Here is an 18,615-nt window from a genome sequence, read left to right as displayed (position 1 = left end):
CAGTCTCAAACCCTCAAGAAATTTATGCATATCATGGGGGTGGGGGTTGGACCACTTAAAGGAATGTTATATTTAGCTCAAAATTAGAATGTAGAACAAGATGGAAAATGATCCAGTCAGATTCATTTCATTTACAAGGACCCTGAAAACGTGATCCTGCAAACACCCAAAATTATAGTTTAAGGTAAAGAAAAGCTTTGAAGAAGCTTGAGATAGTCACTGATACTTATTCCACCTTATTCAGGAATGGGAAATATAGCAGCATCTTTTAAATAATATGAAAAAGAAAAGAAATTATCATGGGAGGATCCACTGAAGTCTAAGTTATTTTTAAAACTTGGTTGAATAAAATTCAGTTCCTTCACATCAAGTACAGTCTTCAACTTTATATAACTAAAACTAGATTAAGTTTAAGAAATAAATTATCCTTGACACCATCATAATCCAAGCAGATACTCATGCTATATTTGAATATTTTATTTAGAGGAAATAGCAGAAGCTGAGCCAAATATGCTCAGGTTATTCTTCTAATAACATAAATCACTTAGGAGATGTGTCTTAGTCCATTCAGGCTGCTATAACAAAATACAGACTAGATAGCTTACAAACAACAGAAATTTATTTCTCACTATTCTGGAGACTGGAAGTCCAAGATCAGGGTACCAGCATGGTCAGGTGAGGTCCTCTTTCAGGTTGCAGACTTCTCGCTATGTCATCATATGGGAAAGGGGCAAGGAAGCTCTCTCAGGTCTCCTTTATAAGAACATTGAAGGCAAAGATGGGAACTGACCACACACCCACGAGCCAATGAAATTAGCAGATATCTTCAGGAAGCCTGAACTCTAAGGGGCAGTGGGATTGAAGGTGGAAGGCAAGTCTACATTGCTTTCAAGATTGGAGAGGTCCCAGGTGTCACTGTGGGGATAAGTTTCCTAAGCTACCTTTTTGGTTTGCAAGAGATCTTTACAAGATAAGTCAATATGGGAAAAATGAATGAAGAACTTGTGATATCACTTTCACAAGCACACTTTTCTGAGTGTAGGTGCACCTTAAATGTCATTTTAACTTTTTATGTGCATGTAAATAGCTACTATTTCAGTTGCTGGAATATTAGTCATAACATCTAATGATGTGGAGATTGTTGCCTTATAAAACTCACAGCTGGGTGGCTACATCAAGGCAAAAGCCTATTTTAAAATCCATTGCTTTAGAGGAGAATGTTTATTAAAACATTATATCTATTAAAAATATATGATGCATCATTGGTCATTCTCTGTGTTGCAATGCCAACCACAGTTTTTCCAGCAAGGCTTTTTGAGTTGATACCTGGAAACCTGGCAAGGTCTACAGCCTCACAATTTACCACTCCATCAAAAAATAAATAAATCCCAATGACCAGAAAGTAAATCACCAAAGGGGCCTGCATAGCAGCCCATAAACCCATGTTTACACAGGCTCCATGGGGGTAGCTATTGCTGTCAAATATTTCTAAGCTTGTAGGGAAGTAAATGTTCAAAAAGGAATAAATGTTTGATCTCTTTGTAACAGAAGTTGAATGAATTAATAATAAAGATACGCAGGGTGGGGCTGATATTTGTAAAATATAGAAGTGAGATGAGAAAAAAAGGAAAATTAATAACTGAGGTGACAAGGGCTGAATAAACAATTAGAAAGACTGGAAACTTTATGTCATTAAGCTAGACTCTACCTTCAGTAGTTCTCACAATGTTACTTAAGTTATAGAGGAAAACAGAGTTTTCATCAACTTAACAGCAACAAACTAAGAATAATTTGTAAAAAATAATTTCCAGAGACTCCTGACTTTCTTAATGTGCATCAGTCCAACACTGCCGCCTGCTTATGCTTTAAAAAAGTACTTATCTATGGATTTTCTATTACCTAAAATAAATATTTGATGATATATCTGGTCTGGACCCAGTAGGAGTTCCATAAACACATGTCACACTGAATCCAAGTCCTTAAATTGCACTGATTTCCTTTCTGCTCCCCAACTTTGTATAATTATTTTGCTTAATGCTATTTCCTTCAGGGTAGACAAAAAAAGGCAGAGATGAAAACGTTCAGAGGGTAAACGTGACAAGACACATGGAAATTTTCTTTTTCAACAAGGTTGAAATGTGAGATTTAAAGGCAGGCTTATCTTTGACTTTCAACTACTTTAATTCTCTATTCTTCACCCTCACGGGGATGTAGAAGCAATGAAAAGGGTTACTCCTGGAAAGTGGAGCTAAGTAATTAAGCAAGCAACTTTCACTAAGCCAATGGCATAGAGCCTATAAATCATCTTTCCGGAATCCAACTGAGCGATGAATTTGGTGCTGATCTCACTCCTCTGCTTTCCCTTTCTCCACACTCACTCACTGGTGTAGGGTAGCTCGGGTACACCACCCAGCTCCTTGCTTCAGGATGCAGGCACCCATTTCCCCTGCTACCTGGATGTGCCGGCTGCTTGTGGGTCACAGCTGAGTCCCTCCTGGGGTACTGCCCTCGGCAGAAGGGAGATGCCTCACCCCAAATCAAGCCAACTCCCCTGGGGCAGCCACATATCCAATGACTAGTCAATATGGGGGTACAAAGACCCACTCCCCTCACCTAAACTTAGGACATCTCTGAAGGGCTTTTCAAGCTTCAGAGCTTCCTGTGAGATCAGCTGAGGGCTCTGTTGCAACTGAATCACAGTTCAGTTCTCCTTCTGTCCAACTCTGCTTCCCAAACAAGTGTTCCTAAAAGACTCTTTAAGAAATTTCCTGCACACAAATCTCTGGCTCAGAGTCAACTCCCCAGAACCTGACCTACAGATGGGTCCCTCTTAACTTATAGCAAAGCTGGACTGAAACCTAGAGAGGAAAAAACCTCATTGAGAACCACCCAATGTCCATCTATGGCTGCTTTTCTGTTCATGACCCCTCCCTATTGCTCCACCTGAGAGGCACCCTCTTGCTAACAGCCACCTACCTTTAGCAAGGGAAAGAAATCATATTGAACTTTATAGAAAAGTTAGATTGGGGAAAGCAGATATGGAATAATTCAGAAGAACAGTAAATGTCTCAATATCATCTTATTCAATACTCAGTGGCCTTTCTGGGGCAATCTTGTTCATATTCCTGGAACAGGAAGAGGAAATAGAGCTGAAATTGAATAGCTTGTGAAGATTCCCAACAGGAGACAGACCCATTCCAACCAATTTCCACCTCGGTCAATTAGTAGCTCCCTTAAATGGAGCTTTTTTCTGTAGCCCACCTGAACCCCCCAGTGAATGGAAATTTCAAACCTTTCCTACCTCAAAGTGTTAGAAGGTGCAGGCCACCTCCACTCACCAAGGCTTTTCTCCAACTACCAATTTGTAGCAGGTAAAATTTTTCTCCCATCCTTAGAATTGTTCATCCAGATTTATTTGGGGAAGAATAAATGACTCAAAATGTAGAGTTTTTGTTTTGGTAGTCATGGTATATTAGTTTCCTATTACTGATTTACCAAATTACAAACACGGTTACTTGAAACAAGGGAAAATTATTATCTTGCCATTCTGTAGTTCAGAAGTCTGAAATTGGTCTTACAGGCTAAAATCAAGGTGTTGGCAGGGCTGTATTCCTTCTGGAGGTTCTAGGAGAGAGTCCATTTCCTTACCTTTCCAGCTTCTAAAAGCTGCCTACATTCCTTGGTTTGTGGACCCACCCTCCATCTTCAAAGGCACCAGCATAGCCTCTTCAATCCCCCCATCCTCACTTCATTATATCACTATTTTCTTCCTCTGACCCTCCTGGCTCCCTACGAAGCCCCTTGTGATTACATTAGGGTCAGCAGATAATCCAGGATAATCTCCCTATCTCAAAATCCGTAACTTTATCACACACGAAATCCCTCTTGTCCTGTAAATTGACATATTCACAGGTTCCAGGCATTAGAAAATGGACATCTTGTGGGAGGAAGGGCATTATGTGGCCTACCATACACGGCTATTCATATTTCCAAGGAAATGAAAAAGCATGATCTAAATCCTGCAGAAGAACTAGTTGTAAAGTTCAAGTCACAGTCTCATGTCATAAATATTGGTTCAGTCTCTTCTCCCCAGTGCTGCAGCTGTGTAACCAAACATCATTGTGCTAAGAGAAACTCATCCATTCAGCTGCCTGGATTCTGCTAAGTCAGCTGGGGGCCTATAAATTTAGTCAAGCTGTTTTTGTAGAAATTTTCCCCAGGCTTACAGCGGGGGGAAGCTAGGATCAAAATCTTCTTTTGGACAGGCAGAAATTGGAACAACTTTGTGACTGAAAGTACACTCAAATATTTTCATGCATAACTCAAGAATCAAAAAAATGGATTGTAGAATTTGATAACTTGCTGGACTCCTAGGGGGCTTATTGAATAGATTCTTTCATTTCACCAATGGGAAAACTAAGGAGTAGAGAGATTAAGTCAAGCTCACCAGCCTCTGAGTAGCAAACCTAAGACATGGCCTCTGTACATTCTACTCCACTGCCAGGAGGGGATGAAGGGAGGAAGACAGGGGAAAAAAGGCAGACAGGCCGGAAGGAAGGAAGGAAGGAGGGAAAGAAGGGAATTTAAATGGTTCGGGCATCTAGCCTGTACCAGACTTTACACAAGACACTTTGCTGCATATTATCTATGCCATCCTTACAAATATCCTGAGTAATAGAGATATTGGCTTCTTTTTTTTTTTCTTGGCTGTGTTGTGTCTTTGTTGCTGCCCGCGGGCTTTCTCTAGGTGCGGCAAGTGGGGGCTACTCTTCATTGTGATGCGTGGGCTTCTCATTGCGGTGGCTTCTCTTGTTGCGGAGCACGGGCTCTAGGCGCACAGGCTTCAGTAGTTGCAGCACGCGGGCTCAGTAGCTGTGGCTTGTGGGCTCAGTAGTTGTGGCCCACAGGCTTAGTTGCTCCGCGGCATGTGGGATCTTCCCGGACCAGGGCTCGAACCCATGTCCCCTGCACTGGCAGGCGGATTCTTAACCACTGTGCCACCAGGGAGTGGCTTCATTTTTTATAGATCAAGAAACCAAGGTTCAAAGAGATCTGGTGTGTCCACTCAAGTTCAGACACCTAATACAGTCAGCTCTCGATCAATGGGGATAAAGGAGGAGACAAATCAAAGTCATGTATAATCCAAAATCCCGATTAAAACAAAACGCTTCAGAACCTGTTACCAAATAGATTTATATAAACATATTTCCTTGTAATTATATCTAATATTTAGGAACACATTTACCACTCCACAGATGTCCAAAAATGTAAAAATGATTTTAGTGCAACTCATTAGGAACACTAAACACCACGTGTCACTTAATGAGAAATCACTAAAAGCTTGCTAAAAATCTAATTTCTATTTGCTTCCTAGTTAATCTTTTTCTACATATTAGAAGAGAACCAAATTGAGCAAAGAAGTAGTCTCAGTGCTTCAGTCTTCCTCTTCCTCTTCCCTTTCTCACATTCCTCTACTCTGTCTTTGTAGTACTTGAATCCACAGCCCTCCAAATTCCTTTTGCCTTTGTTTAAACTATAGCTTCCTCTTTAAGGACCCATTGGCTCAGGTATAGGGCTCAGAACTAACCTGATTGTCTAGCTTGGGGGGTGTTTGATGGTTACCAGACAGCTACAAGCAATGAAAGCCTTCAGATATGCACTTTTAAGACATTTTCTATTAATAAAAAAACAAAAACAAACAAAAACAGAGAGCACAACCCCAAATAATTGAGAAATGACTGTGACTAAGAAGTTGAGACGTAACCTTAGCTTTCCAGGATTCCCAAGCCTTTTCTTCTTGCCATTCACTGCCTAAAAAGCAGGAAGCATAAGAGATACGTGCTCAACAGTTAGCTTAAAGGCATATACAAACCCAGCATCATTTTGCATTATGCTACAAAATAGGACCTGAAAGTTGTACATGAAGTGAATTTGCATTTTAAAGAATCACAAGTTGCCCCTGACTTTGAAGGTATTTACAGAGATGTTTCTACAACAAGCCCTGTGAATGAGCTTCTCCCTGGGCCTGGAACATTCCTCCAGCTTCTCCGCCAGCCACTCCACCCCTCACACACACACACACACACACACACACACACACACACAGCTTTTCCTGGCTGAGTCTTTTCACCCCCCCTCATCACTTCATCAGGCAAGGCTTCTGAGACCCTCCAGACTAGGTTCAAAGTTATGTATAATCCAAAATCCCGATTAAAACAAAACTCTTCAGAACCTATTACCAAATAGATTTATATAAACATATTTCCTTGTAATTATATCTAATATTTAGGAACACATTTACCACTCCACAGATGTCCAAAAATGTAAAAATAATTTACATTATTTTGTAAATTTTGAAAATACTAAAATACTCATCCTCTCATTGTCTCTGTAGCTCTTCTCACAGTTGTTAGTTGACTCACCACTTGTTAGTAGACTAGGATGGTGTTTGGGACCAGGTTCTGGAGCCAGTCTTCCTGGGTTCAAATATCAGCTCTGTCGTTTATGAGCTGTGGGATCTTGAGCGAGTTTCTTAACCTTTGGTGCCTCAGTTTGCTCATCTGCAAACTGGAGATCAGAGTACCCACCTCCTAGGATTATTGGGTGGAATCCATGAAATAGTGCATGTAAGGCAATTGGAAAGGTGTCCAGTACATAGTAAGCTCTATTCAAGTGTTTGCTTTTATTATCCATGAGCTATTGATCTCCCTTCAATAGGCTATAAGGTACATGAGGGAGAGAGCTGTTTCCATATTTTTCCCCACTGTACTTCCAGAATCTGTGTTCAGTAAGTCAATTTTGAAGACACAAAGATGTGAAATCCCAGCATTTCCTCTGCCACCATTAAATCTGTCTATCTCATCCATGGACCCAGCCACATTCACTGTTGTCACTACAGCTGGAGCTGCTATCACCACTGCTGCTCTAGCACCTTGACTGATACTTTCAAATATCTTTAGTTCAAATAGTTATGGCGCCAGATTCAGAAAAAAAGAGTTGCAGTTCTAAAATATAGTCATTCTAGTAGCAGTGCTGTAACAGATGTTTGTTGATATAGCTTTCATTTCAAGGGTAACAAAAAGCCCTGGCTAAGCTTTGGGATGATAAAGGCAGAAGCTAAAATAGCTGAACTCAGAAACAGAGAGTAGAGTGGTGGATGCCAGGGAAGTGGGGGGAAATGGGGAGACCATGTTTCAGTTATGCGGGATGAATAAGTTCTAGGATCTAATGTATAGCATGATGACTACAGTTAATAACACTATATTACATACTTAAAATTTGCTTTAAAAAAGTAGATCCTTCACTGTATAGCACAGGGAACTATATTCAATAACTTAAAGTGGAAAATAATAACATGACTGAGTCACTTTGCTGTATACCTAAAACTAAAACAATATTGTATATCAACCATATTTCAATAAAAAGGAGGCAATGAAAAAAATAACAAAAAAATTAGATCTTAAGTGTTTTCATTGCAAAAAAAGTAAATATGTGAAGTAATGAATATATTAATTAGCTTGATTGTGGTAATCATCTCACAATGTACACATAAATCAAAATATTATGTTGTATACCTTAAATATATAAATTTTTCATTTGTCAAAAAACTAAGATCTCTAAAAGAAAAGAAAAAAGAATGGTAAAAAAGAGAAGGCAGGAGTTTAAGCTTTGTAAGAAACAAAGACTGTAGAAATCCAACAAGAACAAATTCATAGCGAGTATCTACCAACAAGGTACAGAATAATAAGAACAATATTAGCAGAAACAACAATGAAAATACTAAGATGCTTTCCAGGGAGGCACCATAGCAGAGGTGTCACGAGCACAAGATCTAGATCCTGACTATCTGGGGTCCAAGCCCAGCTCTATCACTTACTAGCTGTGAAATGCTGACAAGTTTAACTTTTATGTGTTTCAACTTCCTTATCTGACTAATGAGGACAGAAATAGTACCAGTCTCCCAGTGTTACTATAAGGATTAAACTTTTTGTGAAGAACTTGGAACAGAGAGTGGCACACAGACTATTCAATAAATGTTGGTTATTTTTGTTAAATCAAAGAATGTTAGGACTTTGTTAACTTTTGTTAAGTGGGACACAGGGTGCCATATGGTAGTCAACAAAAGACCACAATAGAAATTGAAAGGGAGAAGTTGATCACTCACAGGTCCTAGAGGAAGTACACGACATGCCTCAAGGGACCACACCACAAAGTCAAGGCAGGGTACAGACACAGAGAGAACAACAGGACCTGGGGCACAGGCCCTTATGAGGGTCGTGGGTAGAGTGCTTTGGGCTTCCTGGGCTAAGTCTGGATTAGTCAATTGAAACCAAAAATAGTAGAGCTTTGGTCGGCTCCACAGGGGTCTTACCTAGGGGAGCACAAGTGAAGACCCTGGGAGGCAGGGGAAGCACGATCATAAGGCTGTTGGAGAAGTCACGTCAGGGACTTAATTTGCTTGTGACTCTGCAGGCTGTTGTCCAGGGCATGCCCTTGCATGAGGGGACTAAGTATCAGTTTAAGTCCCCCACAGGTTGCTTGGCCAAACAAAACGGATGCCGAGGCAGCAATACAATAGAGTAGCTTAGCTAAAGTCCGGACAGAGACTTTTCACGAACATTACTTTAAAGGACCTGTAAAGAGGGTTCTCCATACATATGTTGTGTTCACACCTACACACACACATATCATGATCATTTTTCCCCCACCTCACATTATCACTACCCTTTTAGATAGTAAGTACACACTCTTTCAGTTCTTTTCCTGGGGCTCTGGTACAAATCCAAGGGTTTGACCTGTTTTACTGAAGCAGTGGAAAAAGGTTTTACTGAAGCAGTCCCCTGTCAGATACAAGGCAGGCATCTTGTATCAAGCGAGGCATCACTACCATGTTTTCAATGCAGAATATGGACCTGCAGCCTCAGCTTTCCCTCTCAACTGAGGCTTTCCTGTGAGAATAGGAGCTTCCTAGTCATATTTTTTAATAAACACACAAATACCAGTCTTTTAACCATCGTCTAACCCAGTATTTATCAAACTTGAATACCTCTTCAGATCTACAGATTTCTATGGATTTCCTGTTTAAGAGCCATATTTCAATCTTTAAACTTGTGAGAAAAAACTCAACTCGGTTTAAAAATTAGAGCTAATTAAAATGTATAAAATCAGATCCAATTTTCCCTTTCAAATCTCTTTCACTGGTTCAATAACTATCCATTTAGTGCCTAGTACATACTAGATACTTTGCTAGGCACTGAGGATGCAATGATAATCAAATATAGATCCAGTCTTTGCCCATGTGTAGCTAAAAGTTTACTTCGTGAAGTGGGCAAAGCAGGTCCAGAGAGTAGTTTATCCAAGGCTACACAGACAGTAAAAAGTAGAACTCTGCCTGAAAACCCATTCTTCTGACTTTGATAAGATGCTTGCTTTAAAATAAATTTTTTAATTAATCAAAAAGATCGGAATTCAGAAATCATGGACATGATTGCTCAAACCTAAGACTAAGGGAAAAGCCAGATAATACACAAAAATCATAGCTTTTTTTAACCTATCAAGAGAACTGAAAACATAAATAAAGCTAAATTAATTAAAATCTACATAGTTATGATCCCATTCTAAGAGAGAGGAGACGAGTGAGGGCTTTCATCTCTGGTGAAGTAGCAGGAGGCAGGATGCATCATAGAGGGGGAAAGGGGAAACTATTTAAAAATTTAAAAAACTATTAAAAATAAAGTCAAAGTTGGTTCTTTGAAGAGATTAATTCAATTGATATATGCTTAGCAAGTCTTATCAAGTGAAAAGGAGACAACATAAATTATTACTACTAGGAATTAAAGAAGGACTATCAGGACAGATTCTCCAGATTTTAAAAGAATGCTACTGGAATATTACGAAAACACTTATGTCAACATATGTTATATCTTTGGTGAAATGAACACATTTCTTCAAAACAAAATTTACACTGGAAGAAACTGAACATCTAAACAGGTCTTTATCTGTTAAAGAAATTAAATATGTACTCAAAAACTTTCCACAAAGAAAACTCTAAGCAAAATCTGCTTGACAGGTGAATTCTACTAAATATTCAAGAAAGAAAAAATACAAACACACAAACTCAGAAAATAGAGGTAACACTTCCCAACTCATTTTATGAGGCCAGCATAACTCTGGAATGGTTATGAAGAACCTAGGGGCAGGACAGAAATAGAGACACAGACGTAGAGAATGGACTTAAGGACATGGGGAGAGGGAAGGGTAAGCTGGGATGAAGTGAGAGAGTGGCATGGACTTATATATACTACCAAATGTAAAATAGATAGCTACTGGGAAGCTGCTGCATAGCACAGGGGGATCAGCTCAGTGCTTTGTGACCACCTAGAGGGGCGGGATAGGGAGGGTGGGAGGGATACACAAGAGGGAGGAGATATGGGGATATATGCATACGTATAGCTGATTCACTTTGTTATAAAGCAGAAACTAACACCATTGTAAAGCAATTATACTCCAATAAAGATGTTTAAAAAAAAAAAAACCTGACAAAGATATTACAGGAAAAGAAAACTGAAGGACTAGACCCTTCATAAACTAAATTTTTTTAAAAAACCTGAAACCAGTATTTAAAAAAAAAAAAACATGGTCAAGTAGGGTATATCCAAGAAAATCAAGGTTGGTTTTAAATTTAAAGAAATATATCAATGTGCATCTGCTTCTGGCCATGATGGAGTAACAAGGACTAGATTTATCCTGCTGCCTGAAACGAATTACAGACAAAATATATGAAACAATGGTTTGAAAGACACTGGACATCAGACAATAAAGAATAGGGATTCTTAAAGATGGGGGTGGGGGAAACGAGGCAAGCCCTAGTTTGGGACTATGTCTTAAGACTCTGAGAGTCTTCAGAAAGAGAGACTAAGAGACACACTGAGTTAGGAAGATAGTGATGAGGGTCCAAGACTCCCAAGGCAGCAAGAGTTTATTGCAGAATACCACAGAGGAACGAGCTGCACAAAGAGAAAACCTAAGAGATCTACAATGAGCCCACCCTTATGTATTTATCAAAGTACTGATCAGCACAGACACATGGGAAAACTACCCAAGTCCAGGGTAAGAATCACCCTGAGGTAAGAGTACCTGTAAGTAAAAATGCCTATTCTCACCAGCCAGACTGGAAAACTTCATGGGGCTTTGAGTATATAGAAGGTTTTACTGAAGCAGTGGAAAACAACCCTAGAATGGACACTGTTCAAGCTCACATCTAAAAAAATCTTAAAAGCAAGACCCAAAGAATCAAACAGTTTCCAAGTAATTTAATAGCATCCCAGAACAACACTTGGGTATATTTAGAGGAATATAAAAATACCCAGGATGCAACAGGATAAAACCCATATGAAATTTAAAATTTCCAGGCATATGAAAAAGTAGGAAAATATATCCCATAATGAGGAAATAGCTAATTGAAACTTAATAAAAAATGACACAGATCATAGAATTAACAGACAAGGACATTACAAGAGTTATTTTAAATGCATTCCATATGTTGAAAAAGTTCAATAGAGACGTGGAAAATATAGAAAAGAACCAAATCAAACTTTTAGAGATGAAAAATACAACGTGTGGAGTAAAAAATACACTGGATCGGATTAACTGCAGATTAAACATAACAGGGGAAAATAAGATTAGTGAACTTGAAGCTATAGAAACTATACAAAATGGAAACAGAGAGAAAAGAGAATTTTAAAAGATACAAGTAGAGCAATAGCGAGCTGTGGAACACCTTCACGCAGTCCAGTATATGTGAAACTGGGGTTCACAAAGGAGAGGAGAGAGGCATGGGACAAAGAAATAGTTTAAAGAAATTATGGCAAAAATTTTCCAGATTTGATAAAAACTATAACCTTATAGATCCAAGCAGCTCAAGAAACATGAACAAACTCAGGCATTAGAAACATGAAAAACTACACCAAGGCATACCATAATCTCACTGGTCAAAACTGGTTTTATAGAGAAAATATTAAAAAACGAAGAGAGTAAAGGCATACACATGCAAACACACACACATTACAAAGAGAGGTACAAACATAAATGATGGCAGATTTTCCGTGGGAAACAGTGCAAGCACGAAAACAATGAAGCAACATCTTTAAAGTATGAAAGAAAACTGTCAATCTAAAATTCTGCATCCAGTGAAAATATCTTTCAAAAACAAGAGTGAAATAGACTTTTTCAGACACAGAAAAGCTGAAAGAATTCATCAACAGCAAACTCACACCACAAGAAATGTTAAAGAAAGTCCTTCAGGAAGAAGGAAAATGATACAATATGGAAGTATGGGTCTACATAAGGTAATGATTAGCACAAGAAAGGTAACTACTTGATTGAAAATATTAGATATTTTTCTTATCTAAATCTTCTTGAAAGATAATTGTTAAAAATAATAGCAATGTAGTGCACAGTTTAGAGCATACATGAAAACAAGATGTATGATAGCAATAGCATAAAGATTGGGGGAAAGAAATAGAAATATACTATTTTCAAGTTCTTATACTATATGTGAAATGGTCTTATACTAAATGTGAAATGTGAAATGGCATTTTTACTTACAGGCCTGCCTGGGTGCCAGGCGCCCTTACCTCAGGGTGATTCTTACCCTGGACTTGGGTAGTTTTCCCATGTGTCTTATACTGCATGTGAAATAGCATAAAAGTTGGGGAAAAGAAATAGAAATATACTATTTTCAAGGTCTTATACTATATGTGAAATGGTTCTTACACTATATGTGAAATGGCTGAAGGTAGTCTTTTTTATAAGTTAAAGATGTGTACTATAAGCCCTAAAGCAAAACTAAAATAACAAAAGAAAGAGTTATAGCCTTAAGCCAAAACATAAGGAGATAAAATAGAATTATGAAAAAATGTTCAATTAATTCAAAAGAAGGTAGAAAAAGAGAGCAGAACAAAGAACAGGTGGGACAAATAGAAAACAAATATCAATATGGCTTAAACCTAATCATATCAACAATCTTATTGAAAATAAATGGTCTCAACTCTCTAGAGTTTGTCAAACTGAATTTTTTAAAAAAGCAAGTCCAAACTAAAACATTGCCTACAAAAAAGCATTTGTTAAATATAAAGACTTGAATAAGCTAAAAGTCAAAAAATGTAAAAAGATAAAACTTACTAATAAAAATAAAAGTTGAGTGAATACATTTATATCAGACAAAATAGGATCCAGAGAGAAGAAAATTATCAGAAATAGAGTTATTTTGCAATGATAAGGGGGTCCAATCATCAAAAGGACATAACAATCCTAATGTTTACAGACCTAATAACAGAGGCCAAAGTACATAAAGCAAACTGATAGAAGTACAAGGAGAATTAGACAAATACACATTTATAGATAAACACTCCACTCTTAATAATAGAGAGGAAAATTATACAGAAAATCAGGACAAATATAGAGGAAGTTTGATCATGAATGAATTTCAAAATAATTATACTGTTTCAAAGAAGCCAGACCAAAAAAAGAGTACCAACTATATGATTTTGTTAAAGCAGAACTTGGGGGAAATTTAAAGTAATAAATAGCATATAAAACTGTCTCTATTCACAGAAAACATGATCATCTGTGTAAAAATTTGATGAAACCTAGAGTAAAAGCTATTAATAAGTGAACTTATCAAAGTTTTAGGATTTAAGATCAACACATAAAAATCGATTCAATTACTGTATACCAGCAACAAGTAATTGGAAATGGAATATTTAAAATGCCACTTATAATAGCATCAAAACATACAAAATACTTAGGAATAAATCACACAAAAATATAGAAAACCTGACCACTGAAACCCTCAAAACATTGTTAACAGAATTAAAGAAAAACAAAATAAATAGAAAGAGGTAAAATATGCATTAATCAAAAGACTCAATATTGTTAAGATGTTATTTATCCCCAAATTGATCTACAGATTCAAGCCGACTCCAATCAAAATGCCAGCAGGCTTTTTGCAGAAACTGAAAAACTGAAATTCAGAAAACACATATGCAAATGCAAAGAACCTAAAATAGTCAAAAACAACCCTAGAAAAGACAGAGTTGGAGAGTTAACACCATCTGATTTTAAGACTTCTTATAATCAAAGTAATGAAGAGAATGTGACAATTGTATAAATACATACCAATAGATCAGTGAAGAAACACACATATATGTTTCCAAACCCACACCTATATGGACAATTGTTTTCCACATTGGTGCAAAGGAAATCCAACAGAGAAAGAATAGTCTTTTCAACAGTGATGCTAGAACTGGGTACCTATAATCAAAAAGTAAACTTCAATCCATACCTTGTACCACATGCAAAAATTAACTAGAAATGGATCATTGACCTAACTGTAAAAACCTAAAGTTATAAAATTTCTAGAAGAAAACATGGAAGAATAACTTTTATAACCCTGTGATAGGCAAAGGTTATTTAGATACAACAAAAGCACAGTCTATGAAAAAACAAAATGAAAAATTGGACTTTATCAAAATTTTCTGCTCTTCTAAAGATACTGTTAAGAGAATGAGACAATAAGCCACAGGCTGGGAAAATATATTTCCAAACAATATACATGATTAAAAAATTTGTATCTAGAATACATAAAGATTCTCAAAATTCAGAAAAAATTTAACATAATTTTTAAAAGAACTAAAGATTTAAACAGACGCTTAAGCAAAAACAATATATATATATGAATGCAAATAAGCATATGAAAAGATGCTTAACATGGTTAGTAATTAGAGAAATGCAAATTAAAACCACAACGAGATACTCCTATGCACCTATTTGAATGGCTAAAATCAAGATTAAAAAACAAATCAGTAGAGGTTGGTGATACCAAGTGTTGGTGAAGATATAGAGGAACTGGAACTCTCACACACTGATGGCAGAACTACAAAATAGAACAACAACTTTGAAAAATGGTTATCAGTTTTTTAAAAAGATTACCATGAAATCCAGCCATTTCACTCTTAGGTACTTACCCCAAGGTAAATAGAAAAAAAGTGTCCATTATAAAGATCTGTACACAAATGGTCATGTGAGCTTTATTTATAATGGCCCAAACTGGGAAAAATCCAAATGTCCATCAACAGGTGAATGGATAAACAAATTATGGCATATTTACACAATGGAATACTACTTGGCAACAAAAATGAATAAACTATTGATACATGATACATCATGACTGAATCTCAAAATATTTATGATAAATGACAAAATGAGTATAATCTATATAGTTCTATTTATATAAAATTCTAGAAAGTGCAAACTAAGGTACAGTGACCAAAAGCAAATTAATGATTGCATAGGGATGACAAAGGTATGAAAGGGTTAAAGGAAGGTGCAATGGAAAACCTTTGGGGACAATGTATTTCTATATATTAGCAACAAACAACTGAAAAGTGAAAGAAAGAAAGCAGTATCATTTACAATAACATCACAAAAATACCTAAGAACGTTATTGTAATGCAAGACCACTTCCCTGAAAACTATAAAACATTTCTGATAAAAATTAAAGATTTGAATAAATGGAAAGAGAAACCACATGCATAAATTTGAATTTTCAATATTGTTGTTATCTATTCTGCCCAAATAGATGTATACATTCAACACAAACCCAATAAAATCTCAGTGATCTTTTTCAAAGAAATTGACAAATCAATTATAAAATTCATATGGAAATGCAAATGACCTAGATTATACAACATATTATTTTAAAAGGACAAAGTTGGAGGACTTAAAACTAGCTGATAAAGCTATCAAGACAGTGTGGTATTGGCTTAAAAATAACATGAACAAATAGAACAGACAGTTCAGAAATATACCCACAGCATATATGGTCAATTGATTATCAACCAAGGTGCCATGTAAATTTATTGGGGAAAGAAAATCTTTTTGCAAATGATTCTGGAATGATTAGATACCCTTATGAAGAAAAAAGGTAAACCTCAACTCCTACCTCACTCCATGAACAAAAATTGATGTGAGATGGGACATAGATCCTCAAACAAATGCTGGAACCATGAAGCATCTAGGAAAAAGCATAGGACAATATTTTCATAATCTTAGACTTGGTAAGGATTTCATAGAAAGAACAGATTAAACTGGTAGCCATAAAAAAGAATGTCTTGTCCTTTAAAAATATGAAATATTATTTAAAAAGTCCCTTTACTACCATCCACAATACTGTCTCCCCACTCCCTTCTTCAATACAATAAGCTCTTTATAATTAATTATTGTTGGTAGTGGCATCAATATTGTGTTATTGGTGGTGGTTGTAGCACTAGTGGTAGAGAAGAAAGGAGTACTAGTAGAGAACTAGTACAGGAGGAGAGAGAGGAGGAAGAGAAAGAGAACAGGAGGAGAATTTAGCTGTTCCTCTACTAAAAGACAAATATGAATATTTCCAGTTTCTTATTATTGCAAACAGGATACAATAAAAAGCCTTGTACATGTTTCCTTGTGCATTTGAGCTAGTATATCTTTACAAAAGTGGAATTTGGTGATCACAAAAAATGTTCTCAAACTGCTTATACCTAATTAAAGTCGATGAGTACATAAGGCATTTAGGGGAAAAAAAAAAAAAAAGATGTGGCTTCTGTAATACCACTGCAATTGATTCCCTTCTTAAAGTATAGTAAATGTTTAGTTGTGGTTTTGAAAATGTCCACAGTACATATCATGAAAAGAGTGCCTTTAACTCTGTCTTCAGATGCCATCTGGATATAGTTTCCCCAATAACCTCAGGAAAATCACAAATGTTATCAGAGGTAGAAATAGCCTTCAACCAATTTTGCATTTTACATACAATGCATCTGAAGCTCTAGTCCAAACTGATTTTCCCAAAACTATAAGCTTGTTAGTGAAAACCTCAAGGGAAGAATTCAGGTCCACTTATTTTCAGTTCACTATTTTTATACTACAATGAGCTGCCTCCATAAAGCAACAAGGAGGGTTTAAAAAAAAAAAAAGAGTACTCCTACTGTCATAAATATCGTTTTATTCCAAATTCATCAGGTTCAAATAAATACTACTACTTTCATAAAACATACAAAGATAATTGTTATGGTCTCTCTCTAGCCCTATAAAATTCTAAAAGATCTTCTGATTTAAAATATGTTTTACTATTAAACATGGCTCTTAGAGTTTAATTTTTTAAAATTGACAATCTACGAATGCTAGTAGAATGAGTCTATATTTATCAGAATACTATTAATAAGTAGAAGCTTAATAAATTATTTATAAAATCAATAAATTACATATTAAATGTACACTATATGCAGTACTGTATTGGGTGCTCTGGAGCACACAGACATTGCAATTTGGCACCCATTACCTACCCTGCAGTTTATTTGTGCTACTTAGTGGTTTAACTCATAAGATATGACATCGGAAATATCTGGGTTTATACGCTGGCTCCACTTCCTTGCTATGAGATTTTGGCCAAATAATCAAACCTTTTTAAGCTTTGATTTCTTCCTCTACAAAATGAAGTAATAATATTGCCCAGTTTATGAGTTGTAGTGAGTATTAAATGAAATGAATTCGAAGCAGTCATCATATTGCTTGACACACAGTAAGTGGTCATCAATACATATTGGGTGACATCATCATAATCACCATTTTTATCATCTTCTTCTTGACATGATGGTCTAGGTCTATGTGTTAGTTTGGGTCTCTAGAAAACACAGCCTGGATCAAGATTAAGTGGTGGTGCTTTCTTTGGGATGTGAAAACCAGGGCAATGAAAGTGAGGAAAAAAGGGAAATGAGGCAAGAAAGGATGGAAAGCCATGCAAAATGACTTGTTAACATGCTGGCCACAGCTTCATGATGAGTCGTAAAAAGACAGAGGAAATCCTTCAGCAGAAGCATCTGCTTGGTCATACAGGGCTTCTTCAGATGAGCCATGTGGCTGTGTGGTTGGAATTGTCCATGGAAAAGAGGAAGAAGGGGTCAGGGATTCTTACTTTCTCCCTCCCATCTTCAGTTTCCCAGTGACCAAAGTTTGTTCCATGGGAATTAGCACACCAGACTTCTGGACTGTGTCATCCAGCTCTTCAGGTGGCCACTTAAGATGCCAGATGCCACACCCAGGACTGGGATTCGTTCAAGTCTAAAGAGATGAGAGGAGTCAGAAACTGTGAGTTCTAGTCAGTAAACCTGACTACACTGCAGAAACCACAGAGAGTAACAGTGGTTTCTATCTGAAATAGTACATAAAAACTGTGTCAGATATGCTCTGGTTCTCGCATACCAACAGCCTGAAATTAGAGACCTCTCATAAAAGTGTATTAGTCGGGTTTTGCTATAATAATGCTGCATAAGAAACAACCACCAAATTTCAAGAGTTTAAAACCAACAAAATATTTATTTTTCCCTCACAGGTCTGCAGGCTGGCAGTGGATTGGCTGAGCTCAATTAGGCTCAGCTTGGCCAACGTTCAGGCCGGTTCCTTGCATCTCTGATTCTGGGACCCTGGCAAAAGGAACTGTGGCTACCTATGGCATGTTCTTCTCATGGCAGATTGTAGGTGCTTAAAGGAGGCAGATGGAAGCTTGCTGTGCCTCTT

General features: G+C 36.9%; 1 long non-coding RNA gene across 1 annotated transcript in view; it reads right to left on the bottom strand.

Moving 5' to 3' along the window:
* The window catches only part of LOC113609888 (uncharacterized), a 275,919-nt gene extending 257,765 nt beyond the window's left edge, over positions 1–18,154 (bottom strand). The window contains exons 1-2 of the long non-coding RNA XR_003428858.1: positions 18,014–18,154; positions 16,004–16,075 (exon numbers count right to left, since the gene is read on the bottom strand). This is a non-coding gene — a long non-coding RNA (uncharacterized LOC113609888). The remainder of the gene's footprint in view (positions 1–16,003; positions 16,076–18,013) is intronic.
* Between the last annotated feature and the right edge of the window lie 461 nt (positions 18,155–18,615).

This window comes from Aethalodelphis obliquidens, unplaced genomic scaffold (genome assembly GCF_003676395.1).
Source record: "Aethalodelphis obliquidens isolate GAN/ISIS:26980383/991018 unplaced genomic scaffold, ASM367639v1 scaffold59, whole genome shotgun sequence".
Lineage (NCBI taxonomy): Eukaryota > Metazoa > Chordata > Mammalia > Artiodactyla > Delphinidae > Aethalodelphis > Aethalodelphis obliquidens.
Note: the sequence above shows the minus strand (reverse complement) of the source record. Positions and strands in the feature narration are given on the sequence as shown.